Here is a 15,387-nt window from a genome sequence, read left to right as displayed (position 1 = left end):
ACAGGGTCCCAGCTGGGCGCAGTGGCTCAAGCCTGTAATCCCAGCACTTTGGGAGGCCGAGGCAGGTGGATCACGAGGTCAGGAAATCGAGACCATCCTGGCTAACATGGTGAAACCCCATCTCTACTAAAAATACAAAAAAATTAGCCGGGTGTGGTGGTGGGCGCCTGTAGTCCCAGCTAGTCACGAGGCTGAGGCAGGAGAATGGTGTGAACCCGGGAGGCGGAGCTTGCAGTGAGCTGAGATCGCAACACTGCACTCCAGCCTGGGTGACAGAGCGAGACTCTGTCTCAAAAAAAAAAAAGGCAAGGTCCCATCCTTTCTCTGAGGCTCAAGTACATTAGTGATCATGGCTCACTGCAGCCTCAACTTCCCAGGCTCAGGTGATCCTCCCACCTCAGCCTCCTGAGTGGCTGGGACTACAGACGTCGCCCCCATGCCTGGCTAATTTTTTGTATTTTTAGTAGGCACAGGGTTTGGCCATGTTGCCCAGGCTGGTCTCCAACTCCTGGTCCCAAGCCAACCGCCCACCTCAGCCTCCCAAAGTGCTGGTATTACAGGCATAAGCCACCACACCAGATCAAAAGAATTTTTACTATTTATTTATTTATAGAAAGAGTCTCACTCTGGGCCAGGTGCGGTGGCTCACACCTGTAATCCCAGCACTTTGGGAGGCTGAGGTGGGCGGATCACGAGGTCAGGAGATCGAGATCGTCCTGGCCAACACAGTGAAGCCCCGTCTCTACTAAAAATACAAAAAATTAGCCGGATGTGGTTACAGGCACCTGTAGTCCCAGCTACTCGGGAGGCTGAGGCAGGAGAATGGCCTGAATCCAGGAGGCAGAGCTTGCAGTGAGTGGAGATCACGCCACTGCACTCCAGCCTGGGCGACAGAGCGAGACTCCGTCAAAAAAAAAAAAAAAAAGAAAGAGTCTCACCCTGTCATCCAGGCTGGAGTGCTGTGGCATGATCCTTGACTCACTGCAACCTCCACTTCCCAGGTTCAAGCAATTCTCCTGCCTCAGCCTCCTGAGTAGCTGGGGTTACAGAGCGCCCGCCACTACACATGACTAATTTTTGTATTTTAAGTAGAGATGGGTTTTCACCATGTTGGTCAGGCTGGTCTTGAACTCCTGACCTCAAGTGATCCGCCTGCTTCAGCCTCCAAAGTGCTGGGATTACAGGTGTGAGCCACTGCGCCCAATCCAGAAGAATTTTTAGAAAGCCACTTGTCTGGGGGTCACAAAGGCCACTGTCAATGGGGGTCTGTCAGGGCATAAAAATGAGTAAGGCAAAAAACAAAAGCACAACAGCTAATAGAAGGTAGATTGGTACAACTAAGGCGGAAAAGTGCATGCCAAGACTACCCAAGCTGAATGTGTTCATGCTTTGTGACCCAGCAATGGTACTCCTCCCTACATCTCCAACAGATATGCATAACGTGCACCAGTATTTGTACAAGAATGTTCACAGCAGCAAGATTCATAATAGACAAACTGGAAACAATGCAAATGTCTGTCCAAGGTAGAATGAATACATCATGAGATATTCAAGGAAAGGAAAGTTACAAAGCAATGAAAATAAATGGGCCAGATGAGGTGGCTCACACCTGCAATCCCAGCACTTCGGGAGGCCGAGGCAGGTGGATCACCTGAGGTCAGGAGTTTAAGACCAGCCTGGCCAACATGGTGAAACCCTGTCTCTACTAAAAATACAAAAATTAACCAGGAGCGGTGGCACGCACCTGTAGTCCCAGCTACTCGGGAGGCTGAGGCAGGTGAATCACTTGAACCTGGGAGGCTGAGGTTGCAGTGAGCCCTTGACTGTGCCACTGCACTCCAGCCTGGGTGACAGTGTGAGACTCCGTCTGTAAAAAAAGAAAAGAAATGAATGACTGGTAATCAGAATGATGTGAATGCAGCCTACAAATACAATATTGAGTGAAAGACAAAGACACAAAATAGTATACACCATGTGAATTCTTTTGTATAAAGTGCAAAAACAAGCTAGGTGTGGCAGCTCACGCCTGTAATCCCAGCACTTTGGGAGGCCAAGGTGGGCAAATCACTTGAGGTCAGGAGTTTGAGACCAACCCAGCCAACATGATGAAACCCAGTCTCTACTAAAAAATACAAAAATTATCTGGGCATGGTGGCACACGCCTGTAATCCCAGCTACTCAGGAGGCTGAGGCAGGAGAATCGCTTGAACCCAGAAGGTGGATGTTGCAGTGAACCGAGATCACGCCACTGCACTCCAGACTGGGTGACAGAGTGAGACCCTGTCTCAAAAATAATAATAATAGGCCGGGCATGGTGGCTCACGCCTGTAATCCCAGCACTTTGGGAGGCCGAGGCAGGCAGATCACGAGGTCAGGAGATCGAGACCATCCAGGCTAACACGGTGAAACCCCGTCTCTACTAAAAATACAAAAAATTAGCCGAGCATGGTGGCGGGCGCCTTGTAGTCCCAGCTACTCTGGAGGCTGAGGCAGGAGAATGGCGTGAACCCAAGAGGCAGAGCTTGCAGTGAGCCGAGATCGTGCCACTGCACTCCAGCCTGGGCGACAGAGCAAGACTCTGTCTCAAAAAAATATATAATAATAATAATAATAATAATTGACCAGGCACGGTGGCTCACGCCTGTCCCAGCACTTTGGGAGGCCAAGGTGGGAGGATCACGTGAGGCCAGGAGTTTGAGACCAGCTAGGCCAACATGGCAAAACCCCATCTCTATTAAAAATACAAAAATTAGCCGGGTGTGGTGGCACATGCCTGTAATCCCAGCTACTTGGGAGGCTGAGGCACGAAAATCGCTTGAACCCGGGAGGGAGAGGTTGTGGTGAGCCGAGGTCGCACCATTGCACTCCAGCCCAGGCAACAAGAGTGAAACTCTGTCTCAAAAAAAAGAAAAGAGAACGAAATAAAGTACTAAAAACAGGCAAAATTAGCATGTACTATTAGAAGTCCGGAGTCTTGTGGTATAAGGGTATGTGGAAGAGACATTAGGGGACTCTAGGGTCCTGGTGATGCTCAGTTTCTGGTTGGGGCTTGCTACACCAGTGTATTTCATTCGTGAATCTTAGGTTTGCCAGATTTTATATATGTGTGTCTGTGTATCTATTTTTTGAGATAGGGTCTCCCTCCCTGTTGCCCAGGCTGGAATGCAGTGGCGCAATCATGGCTCACTGCAGCCTTAACTACTACTTAGGCTGAGACAGGAGAATCACTGGAAACCAGGAGGCAGAGGCTGCAGTGAGCCAAGATCGCGCCACTGCATTCCAGCCTGGGCGACAGAGCAAGACTCCATCTCAAAAAAAAAAAAAAAAGTTAGCCAAACATAAAGGCATGTGACTTTAGTCCCAGCCACTCAGGAGGCTGAGGCAGGAGGATGGCTTGAGTCCAGGAGGTAGAGGCTACAGTGAGCTATGATTGCTCCACTGCACTCCAACTGGGTCAACAGAGCAAGACCCTGCCTCAAGTAATTAATTAATTAATTACTTTAACTAAATCTTAGTCATAAGTCAGTGACCTCAATACTGATAAAAACTGAGCTTTCTCTGGTGGAAGAAAATGTGGAGGATGTGCCACCATCACCCGTGTCCCTCATCGATTCCCTCTCTTCTTTTTGAGCTGCTGAGACTCTGGGCTCCTTCTAATGCATTTTGAAAGTCACAGGTGTCTGGATTTTACAAAGGGCAAGCTGAGCCTGACAGAAGGGATTTGCCTAAGATCATGAAGAGAATAACCAAGTTCTAATGAGAACCAGATTCGAGGATCACCTCATCACAGGGATGTGCTCGCTAACAAGCCTAAGTCTCAGTGTATATATCTGTAAAATGGATGATAATACCTGCCTCTTTTATTTATTTATTTATTTATTTATTTATTTATTTATTTATCTATCTATCTATTTTGTGACGGAGTCTTGCTCTGTCCCCCAGGCTGAAGTGCAGTGACGCAATCTCGGCTCACTGCAAGCTCCGCTTCCCAGGTTCACGCCATTCTCCTGGCTCAGCCTTACAAGTAGCTGGGACTACAGGCGCCCGCCACCACGCCCGGCTAATTTTTTGTATTTTTAGTAGAGACAGAGTTTCACCGTGTTAGCCAGGATGCTCTCCATCTCCTGACCTCATGATCTGCCCACCTCGGCCTCCCAAAATGCTGGGATTACAGGCGTAAGCCACCAAGCCTGGCCCTCTTTGTCTTATTATAAGATTACCTGGCAGGGTGCGGTGGCTCACACCTGTAATCCCAGCACTCTGGGAGGCTGAGGCAGGTGGATCACTTGAGATCAGGAGTTCAAGGCCAGCCTGGCCAACATAGTGAAACCCCATCTCTACTAAAAATACAAAAATTAAGCGGGCATGGTGGTGGGCGCTCGTACTTCCAGCTACTCAGGAAGCTGAGGCAGAAGAATCACTTGAACCTGGGAGGTGGAGGCTGCAATGAGCCAAGATTGCACCACTGCACTCCAGCCTGGGCAACAAGAGCAAGACTCCGTCTCAAAAAAAAAAAAAAAAAAAAAAAAAAAAAAAAAAAAAAATTACCTGTGGTCTCCACACGAGCATTGAAAATGAAAAATTATTTTTTTTTGCACCTGGCCTCTTTTAAAAAAAAAATTAGGCTGGGCATGGTGGCTCACACCTGTAATCCCAGCACTTTGGGATGCCGAGGTGGGCAGATCACCTGAGGTCAGAAGTTCGAAACCAGCCTGACCAACATGGAGAAACCCCATCTCTACTAAAAATACAAAATTACCCGGGCGTGGTGCACATGCCTGTAATCCTAGCTACTTGGGAGGCTGAGGCAGGAGAAACGCTTGAATGCGGGAGGCAGAGGTTGCGGTGAGCCAAGATTGCACCATTGCACTCCAGCCTGGGCAACGAAAGTGAAACTCTGTCCCAGAAAAAAAAAGAAAAGAAAAGAAAAGAAAACTGCAGCTAAGTCGAAGGGAAAAAAGCAAAGTCCAAACCCACGTGGTTAGTATGTTACCATTTGTGTAAAAGAGGGATAGATAAAAACACTTTGCCAGTATACCTTTAACACAGCTGTTGAAGGATTCACAAGAAACAAATCACATGGCTGTCCCCAGAGAAAGGACTGGGTGATCAGAGGTGAGACGACAAGGATAGGTGGTAGAAGTATTACTCTACCCTGCCGTGTTTTTTTTTGTTTGTTTTTTGTTTTGTTTTGTTTTTCAGATGGAGTTTCCCTCTTGTAGCCCAGGCTGGTGTGCAGTGGCACGATCTTGGCTCACTGCAACCTTCTGCCTCCTGGGTTCAACCGATTCTCCTGTCTCAGCCTTGCGAGTAGCTGGAATTACAGGTGCCTGCCACCACACCGAGCTAATTTTTGTATTTTTTTTTTTTTTTTTAGTAGAGAGGGGGTTTTGCCACATTGGCCAGGCTGGTTTTGAACTCCTGACCTCAGGTGATCCACCCACCTCGGCCGACGCAAAGTGCTGGGATTATAGGCGTGAGCCACCGTGCCTAGCCTGTGCATTTTGTTTTCTTGTTTTTGCTTTTGAGATGGAGTCTCACTCTGTCACCCAGGTTAGAGTGCAGTGGAGCGATTTCAGCTCACTACAACATCTGCCTCCTGGGTTCAAGCAATTCTCGTGTCTCAGCCTCCCAAGCTGGGAATATATGCCCAAGCCATCATGCCCGGCTAATTTATTGTATTTTTAGTAGAGATGGAGTTTCACTATGTTGGATAGGCTAGTCTCGAATTCTGCTCTGCATTTTGAGTTTGGAGGCTTGTGAACTTTTTTTTTCTTTTTTTTTTTGAGACAGGGTTATAGGAGTGAGGTATGGCACCTGGCCCTTTGTGAACATATTACATTAAAAATAAAACTGGCTGGGCACGGTGGCTCACGCCTGTAATCCCAGCACTTTGGGAGGCTGAGGCAGGCGGATCACGAGGTCAGGAGATCAAGACCATCCTGGCAAACACGGTGAAACCCCATCTCTACTAAAAATACAAAAAATTAGCCGGCCGTGGTGGCAGGCGCCTGTAGTCCCAGCTACTTAGGAGGCTGAGGCAGGAGAATGGCCTGAACCTGGGAGGTGGAGCTTGCAGTGAGCAGAGATCTCGCCACTGCATTCTAGCCTGGGCAACAGAGCGAGACTCCGTCTCAAAAAACAAAACAAAACAAAACAAAACAAAAAAAACAGCTGGGGCCAACTATAGTGGCTCAGGCCTGTAATCCCAGCACTTGGGGAGGCTGAGGCAGGCAGATCACTTGAAGTCAGGAGTTCGAGACCAGCCTGGCCAACATGGCAAAACCGTGTCTCTACTAAAAAATACAAAAATTAGCCTGGCGTGGTGACAGGTGCCTGTAGTCTCAGCTACTCTGGAGGCTAGGGTAGGAGAATCACTTGAACCCAGGAGGCAGAGGTAGCAGTGAGCCGCGATCACACCACCGTACTCCAGCCTGGGCGACAGAGCAAGACTCCGCCTCAAAAAAAAAAAAAAAAATTGAAACACATAAGACCTCACTTTTCCTGTTTGTTTGTTTGTTTGGACTGAGTCTCGCTCTGTCACCCAGGCTGGAGTGTAATGGCAGGATCTTGGCTCACTGCAACCTCCACCTCCTGAGTTCAAGTGATTCTCCTGCCTCAGCCTCCCGAGTAGCTGAGATTACAGGTACCCACTATCAAGCCCGGCTACTTTTTGTATTTTTAGTAGAGACGGGGTTTCATCATGTTGGCCAGGTTGATCTTGAACTCCTGACCACAGATGATCCACCCACCTTGGCCTCCCAAGTGCTGGAATTACAGGCGTGAGCCACTGTGGCTGGCCTGTTTGTTTGTTTTTTTAATATTTTTTTATTTATTTTTAAATTGAGACAGGGTCTTGGTTTATCGTCCAGGCTGGAATGCAGTGGTGTGATCATAGCTTACTGCAGCCTCCACCTCCCAGGCTCTAAGTGATCCTCCCTCCTCAGCCTCCTGAGTAGCTAGGACGACAGGCGTGCTCCAGCAAATCAGCGAATTTTTGTATTTTTTTGTAGAGACAGGGTCTTGCTATATTACCCATGCTGGTCTTGAACTTCTAGACTCAAGTGATCCTCCTGCTTCAGCCTCCAGGGTAGCTGGACCTGGCCCACCTTTCCTTTCCTCTCCAGCTTCTAAAATTTGAGCCTCCTGGACTCCCAGGGGCGTTACTAGGCAACTATGGCAACTCTTCCCAGTTCTAGAATGGAGCTACAGGGCAGCTGGGGGCAAAGCAAAAGGTGTCCCTCCACTCCACCCAAAAGTTGACAGGCTCAGGGAGTACCAGATGTTCCATAACCCTGAGGCCAGGCTCTCTCTGGGAATCAGAAGTTTCCAAAACATTGTATTGTTTCGTTATCTGTTCGCCTGTCCGCTCGGGATGGCTGTAGATAGCTACTATTTATTGAGCATCAGCTGGACCTACATGTGGCGCTGACTAAGCATTACCCTTTTGAATCCTCCCATCCATCTTTATAGGATAGTATTATGCCCTTATTTTACAGTTGGGAGAATCAAACCAAATGAAGAATCAAGGCTCCGCCAGGCTAGGTGGCTCATGCCTATAATCCCAGCACTTTGGGAAGCTGAGGTGGGCAGATCACCTGAGGTCAGGAGTTAGACTAGACTAGCCTGGCCAACATGGTGAAACCTCGTCTCTACTAAAAATACAAAATTGGCTGGGCATGGTGGTGCGTGCCTGTAATCCCAGCTACTTGGGAGGCTGCGGCAGGAGAATCACTGGAACCCAGGAGGCGGAGGTTGCAATGAGCTGAGATCGCGCCACTGCACTCCACCCTGCGTTGACACAGCAATACCCTGCCTCTAAAATAAATAAATAAAAAATAAATAAAGACTCAAAGACATAACTTGCCCTCAAATCAAAGGGCAAGGAGTAGAGGAGTCAAGATTCCAACCCCTGTCTTTCTGGCTCCCCTATACCAACATAGCCTTAGTGTAATGAAAACAGACTGCTCAGGAAGGCTGACGGTGAAGCAAGGCTGGTCTCTGAGACCCCCGGGAGATCAGCTCTGACAGGGCCCCAGGAATCTCCCGGTAGAGTTTCTCTACCACAGAGATTTCTCTTTCCTTGCCCCTCACAGTGAGCTCTGGCTCCTTAGTATTCCTTAAAAAGTTATCATTGGCTGGGCATGGTGGCCCACGCCTGAATCCCAGCACATTAGGAGGCTGAGACGGGCAGATCACTTGAGTCCAGGAATTTGAGACCAGCCGCACGACATGGCTAAACTCCACGTCTAGACATTTTTTATTTTTTTTGAGACGGAGTCTCCATCTCTCTCTCAGGCTGGAGTGCAGTGGTGCGATCTCGGCTCACTGCAACCTCCACCTCCTGGGTTCACACGATTCTCCTGCCTCAGCCTCCCAAGTAGCTGAGACTTCAGGTGCGTGCCACCATGCCCAGCTAATTTTTGTATTTTTAGTACAGACAAGGGTGTCACCATATTGGCCAGGCTGGTCTCGAACTCCTTACCTTGTGATCCACCATCCTTGGCCTCCCAAAGTGCTGGGAGTACAGGCGTGAGCCACCATGCCAGGCCAAAAATTTTTTTAAAATTGGCTAGAGACGGCCGGGCGCAGTGGCTCATGCCTGTAATCTCAGCACTTTGAGAGGCCAAGGCAGGCGGATCGCAAGGTCAGGAAATCGAGACTATCCTGGCTAACATGGTGAAACCCCGTCTCTACTAAAAATACAAAAAATTAGCCGGGCGTGGTGGCGGGCGCCTGTAGTCCCAGTGACTCGGGAGGCTGAGACAGGAGAATGGCATAAACCCAGGAGTTGGAGCTTGCAGTGAGCCGAGATCACGCCACTGCACTCCAGCCTGGGCAACAGAGCAAGACTCCTTCTCAAAAATAACACACACACACAAAACAAAAAAAATTAGCTAGCGATGACCAGGTGTGGTGGCTCATGCCTGTAATCCCAGCACTTTGGGAGGGTGAGGTGGGTGGATCACCTGAAGTTGGGAGTTCAAGACCAGCCTGACCAACATGAAGAAACCCGGTCTCTACTCAAAATACAAAAATTAGCCAGGTGTGGTGGTGCATGCCTGTAATCCCAGCTACTCGGGAGGCTGAGGAAGAATTGCTTGAACCTGGGAGGCTGAGGTTGCGGCGAGCCGAGATTGAGCCATTGCACTCCAGCCTGGGCAACAAGAGTGAAACTTCATCTCAAAAAAAAAAAAAGACAAAAAATAGCTGGATGCGGTAGCTCACGCCTGTAATCCCAGCACTTTGGGAGGCCGATGGGGGCGGATCACGAGGTCAGGAGATCGAGACCATCCTTGCTAACACGGTGAAACCCCGTCTCTACTAAAAATACAAAAACATTAACCGGGCTTGGTGGCTGGTGCCTGTAGTTCCAGCTACTCGGGAGGCTGAGGCAGGAGAATGGCGTGAACCTGGGAGGTGGAGCTTGCGGTGAGCCGAGACTGCACCACTGCACTCCAGCCCGGGTGACAGAGCTAGACTCCGTCTCAGAAAAAAAAAAAAGTAGCCAGTGAGGTGGTCTGCACCTGTCGTCCCAGCTATTCAGGAGGCTGAGCAGAGAGGAGCCCTTGAGCCCTGGAGGCGGAAGTTGCAGTATGCCCATATTGCACCACTGCACTCCAGACTGGGCGACAGAGTGAGACTCCTTGAAAACAAACAAACAAAACAACTGTTTGTTATTGTATTTTTTAACCATTAACAAATTTTTTGACAACTTTTTGCCATTATGTATAAATAAGAAGATTTTACTATTGACAGCATTTTTTAATCCTGCATTATTTTTGTTGGGTAAATGTGCTATACTTTATTTAAGCCTCAAAGGTGAAAATTTAAGCTGCTACTACTGTTTGATCATTATAAGCAACTCTGTGATAAACATCTGAGCAGCTAAGTCCTGGCACATATATATGATTGTTTCCTTAGAGTATGTTGCTAGCACTACAATTGTTAAGTGAAAAAATATGTAAAATAAAAAGGGTTTTTTTTTTTTGTTTTTTTTTTTGAGACGGAGTCTCACTCTGTCGCCCAGGCTGGAGTGCAGCGGCCCAATCTCGGCTCACTGCAAGCTCCGCCTTCCGGGTTCACACCATTCTCCTGCCTCAGCCTCCCTAGTAGCTGGGACTACAGGTGCCTGCCACCACGCCCGGCCAGTTTTTTGTATTTTTAGTAGACACGGGGTTTCACCATGTTAGCCAGGATGGTCTCGATCTGACCTTGTGATCCGCCCACCTCGGCCTCCCAAGATGCTGGGATTACAGGCGTGAGCCACTGCACCCGGCCAATAAAAAGGGTTTTTAACATGTTCACAAATTGTCCAGTTGTTCTTCTGTAGTGTGTGTGTGTATTTCAGTACATTTCATTTAATCTGGCTTCTTTCTATTTTGGCAAGTGGAAATTTTTTTCCTTTTTTTTTTCTCCCCAGAAGCATAGATTTAAGTTGCCCTGAATAGACACTTCCTGGTAGTTGGAAAATTTTATCTCACAGCTGGTATTATTAATGAGATTAAACTTTTTTTTTTTTTTTTTTTTTTTTTTTTTTTTTTTTTTTTAGAGACAGGGTCCGTGTAGTGGCTCACAACTGTAATCTTAGCATTTTGGGAGGTTGAGGCAGGCACATCACCTGAGGTCAGGAGTTTGAGACTAGCCTGGCCAACATGGGGAAACCCCATTTCTACTGAAACTATAAAAATTAGCCAAGCCTGGCAGATCACGAGGTCAAGACGTCCAGACCATCCTGGGCAACAAGGTGAAACCCTGTCTCTACTAAAAATATAAAAATTGGCCGAGCGCGGTGGCTCACACCTGTAATCCTAGCACTTTGGGAGGCCGAGACGGGCGGATCACGAGGTCAGGAGATCAAGACCATCCTGGCTAAACGGTGAAACCCCGTCTCTACTAAAAATACAAAAATTTAGCCGAGCATGGTGGTGGGCGCCTGTAGTCACAGCTACTCGTGAGGCTGAGGCAGGAGAATGGTGTGAACCCAGGAGGTAGAGGTTACAGTGAGCTGAGATCGTGCCACTGCACTGCAGCCTGGGCGACAGAGCGAAACTCCATCTCAATAAATAATAAATAAATAATAAAAATACAAAAATTAGGTGGGGCACGGTGGCTCAAGCCTGTAATCCCAGCACTTTGGAGGCAGAGGCGGGTGGATCATGAGGTCAGGAGATCAAGACCATCCTGGCTAACACGGTGAAACCCCGTCTCTACTAAAAATACAAAAAAAATTAGCCGGGCGTGGTGGCGGGTGCCTGTAGTCCCAGCTACTCGGGAGGCTGAGGCAGGAGAATGGCTTGAACCCAGGAGGCAGAGCTTGCAGTGAGCCAAGATCGAGCCGCTGCACTCCAGCCTGGGCAACAGAGCAAGACTCCGTCTCAAAAAATAAATAAACAAATAAATAAAAAATAACAAAAATTAGCTGGGCATGGTGGTGCGCACCTGTAGTCCCAGCTACTCGGGAAGCTGAGGCAGGAGAATCACTTCAACCCAGGAGGCAGAGGTTACAGTGAATTGAGATTGGCCACTGCCCTCCAGCCTGGAGACAGAGTGAGACTCCATCTCAAAAAAAAAAAAAAAAAAAAAAAAAAAAATAGCCAGGCTTGGTGCATGTGCCTGTAATCCTAACTACTCGGGAGGCTGAGACAGGAGAATTGCTTGAACCCAGGAGGCAGAGTTTGCAGTGAACTGAAATGAAGTCACTTCACTCCAGCCTGGGCGACAGAGCAAGACTCCATCTCAAAAAAAAAAAAAAAAAAAAAAAGAGGCAGGGTCGCACTCTATTGTCCAGGCTGGAGTGCACAGAAGCAGGATCACAGCTCCCTGTAGTCTTGAACTCCTGGGCTCAAGTGACCCTCCCACCTCAGCCTCTCTGGTAGCTGGGACAGGTGCTTATCACTGTGCCCAGCCGAAGTTCTTCATATGCTTCTTGACTGATGATGCTACTGCTTTTGTGAACTGCCCATTCTTGGGTGTTTTTTTTTTTTTTTTTTTTTTTGAGACGGAGTCTCGCTCTGTCGCCAGGCTGGAGTGCAGGGGCGCAATCTCGGCTCACAGCAATCTCCGCCTGCCAGGTCCAAGCGATTCTCCTGCCTCTGCCTCCCTAGTAGCTGGGATTACAGGTGCCCGCCACCACGCCCAGCTAATTTTTGTATTTTTAGTAGAGATGGGGTTTCACCGTGTTGGCTAAGCTGGTCTCCAACTCCTAACCTCAGGTGATCTGCCTACGTCGGCCTCCCAAAGTGCTGGGATTACAGGCGTAAGCCACCGAGCCCGGCCGGCTTTTTTCAGACATTCATCCCCTGAGGATCAAGTAAGTGTGATTGTTATTAGGACCTGATGCATGGGAGCCTCCAAAGTAGCTGGGACTACAGGTGCCTGACACCACGCCCGGCTAATTTTTTGGTTTGTCTTTTTTTGAGACGGAGTTTCAATCTTGTCACCCAGGCTGGAGTGCAATGGCTCGATCTTGGCTCACTCCAACCTCCACTTCCCGGGTTCAAGCGATTCTCCTGCCTCAGACTCCTGAGTAGCTGAGATTACAGGCACCCGCTATGTCACCCGTATAATTTTTGTATTTTTGTAGAGACAGGTTTTCACCATGTTGGCCAGGCTGGTCTTGAACTCCTGACCTCAGGTGATCTGTCCACCTCGGCCTCCCAAATTGCTGGGATTACAGGCACGAGCCACCACGCCGGGCTGTTTTTTTTTTTTTGAGATGGAGTCTCACTCTGTTACCCAGACTGGAGTGCAGTGGGGTAGCGATTCTCTTGCCTCAGTCTCCGGAGTAGCTGGGATTACAGGCATGCACCACCATGTCTGGCTAATTTTTGTATTTTTAGTAGAGACAGGGTTTCACCATGTTCGTCAGGCTGCTCTGGAACTCCTGACCTCAGGTGACCCACCCGCCTTGGCCTCCCAAATTGCTGGGATTACAGGCGTGAAACACTGCAGCCGGCTCAACACAACAACCTCATTATTAAAACAGCTTTGACCGGGTGCAGTGGCTTTTGCCTGTAATCCCAGCACTTTGGGAGGCTGAGGTGCGCAGATCCTGAGGTCAGGAGTTCGAGACCAGCCTGGCCAATATGTTGAAACCCCATCTCTACTAAAAATACAAAAATTAGCCGGGCGTGGTGGTGCATGCCTGTAGTCCCAGCTACTTGGGAGGCTGAGGCAAGAGAATCACTTGAACTGAAGAGGTAAAAGTTGCAATGAGCCGAGATTGTGCCACTACACTTGAGCCTGGGCGACAAAGCATGACACCATCTCAAAAACATAAATAAATAAATAAATAAAAACAAAATAAAATTAGACAGCTTTGTCAGGCCAGGCATGGTGGCCCATGCCTGTAATCCCAGTACTTTGGGAGGCTGAGGTGGGCGGATCACGAGGTCAGGAACTCGAGGCCATCCTGGCTAACATAGTGAAACCCTGTCTCTACTGAACATACAAAAAATTAGTTGGCCGTGGTGGCATGCGCTACTCTGAAGGCTGAGGCAGGAGAATCGCTTGAACCTGGGAGGCAGCAGTTGCAGTGAGCCAAGATCACACCACTGCAGTCCACTCTGGGCAACAGAACAAGACTGTTTAAAAAAAAAAAAAGAGAAATAATAGGCAGGGCACAGTGGCTCATGCCTGTAATCCCAGCACTTTGGGAGGCCGAGGTGGGCAGATCACAAGGTCAGGAGATCGAGACCATTCTGGCTAACACGGTGAAACCTTGTCTCCACTAAAAATATAAAAAAACTTAGCTGGGGGTGGTGGCGGGTGTCTGTAGTCCCAGCTACTCGGGAGGCCAAGGCAAGAGAACGGCGTGAACCTGGGAGGCAGAGGTTGCAGTGAGCCGAGATCGTGCCACTGCACTCCAGCCTGGGCAACAGAGCAAGACTCTGTCTCAATAAAAAAATAAAATAAAATAAAAATAATAATGAGTTTTGAGGGTTTTTTTTTTTTTTTGACGGGGTCTCACTCTGTCACCCATGCTGGAAGACAGGGGCGCAATCACGGCTCACTGCACTTGACCTCACAGGCCCAAGCGATCCTCCCAACTAAGTCTCCAGAGTAACTGGGCCACAGATGCATGCCACTACACCTGGCTAATTTTTTTTTTTTTTTTGAGACAGAGTCTTGCTCTTGTTGCCCAGACTGGAGTGCAGTGGCGCCATCTTGGCTCACTGCCACCTCCACCTCCCAGGTTCAAGTGATTCTCCTGCCTCAGCTTCCAGAGTAGATGGAATTATAGGCATGTGCTACCACGCCTCGCTAATTTTGTATTTTTAGTAGAGACGGGGTTTCACCATGTTGGTCAGGCTGGTTTCGAACTCCTGACCTCAGGTGATCCACCCGCCTCGGCCTCCAAAAGTGCTGGGATTACAGGTGTGAGCTACTGTGTCCAGCCCTAATTTTTTAAATTGATTTTGTCTTAGAGATGAGGTGTCCCTATGTTGCCCAGGCTGATCTCGAACTCCTAGGCATGAGCCACCACACCAGACCTTAGTGAGTTTGTGGCTTTTTTTTTTTTTTTTGAGATGGAGTCTCGCTCTGTCACCCAGGCTGGAGTGCAGTGGTGCGATTTCTGCTCACCGCAAGCTCCGCCTCCCGGGTTGACGCCATTCTCCTGCCTCAGCCTCCAGAGTAGCTGGGACTAACTACAGGCGCCTGCCACCACGCCCGTCTAATTTTTGTATTTTTTAGTAGAGACGGGGTTTCATTGTGTTAGCCAGGATGGTCTCGATCTCCTGACCTCGTGATCCGCCTGCCTTGGCCTCCCAGTTGTGAGCCACTGCGCCTGGCCCCTTAATGAGTTTTTAAAAAGTCCCTTTTTCTTCAGTCTACATTTGAGGAAGGGCCTTTCTAGGTGGTGGTAAACTGAGGCCTGAGGGGTGGGCTTGAAGCAGGTGGAGGCAGAGGCCATGGGATGGAGAGAGGGTGGGAACAGGGAGGGAATCTTGGGCCCTGAAGGGATTGAATTGTGTTTTCAAATATCATCTGCTTTGGCCTGGGGAGTGGCTTAGCCTGTATTCCCAGCACTTTGGGAGGCAGAAGTGAGCAGTTCACTTGAACCCAGGAGTTCGAGACCAGCCTGGGCAACACGGGGAGACCCCCGCCCCCGTCTCTACAAAAACACAAAAATTAGCTGGGGATGGTAGTGCACGCCCGTAGTCCCGGCTGCTTAGGAGGCTGAGGTGGTTGGATGGCCTGAGCCCGGAGAAGTTGAGGCTGCAATGAGCCATGATCATACCACTACTCCAGCTTGGGTGACACAGCCAGACCCTGTCTCAAAAAAAAAAAAAAAAAAATTAGGTCAGATGAGGTGGCTCACCTGAGGTCAGGAGTTTCAAAGCAGCATGGCCAACATGGTGAAACCCCGTCTCTACTAAAAAT

The sequence above is a fragment of the Pongo pygmaeus genome, chromosome 13 (assembly GCF_028885625.2).
Source record: "Pongo pygmaeus isolate AG05252 chromosome 13, NHGRI_mPonPyg2-v2.0_pri, whole genome shotgun sequence".
Lineage (NCBI taxonomy): Eukaryota > Metazoa > Chordata > Mammalia > Primates > Hominidae > Pongo > Pongo pygmaeus.
This window is presented reverse-complemented; position numbering follows the sequence as displayed.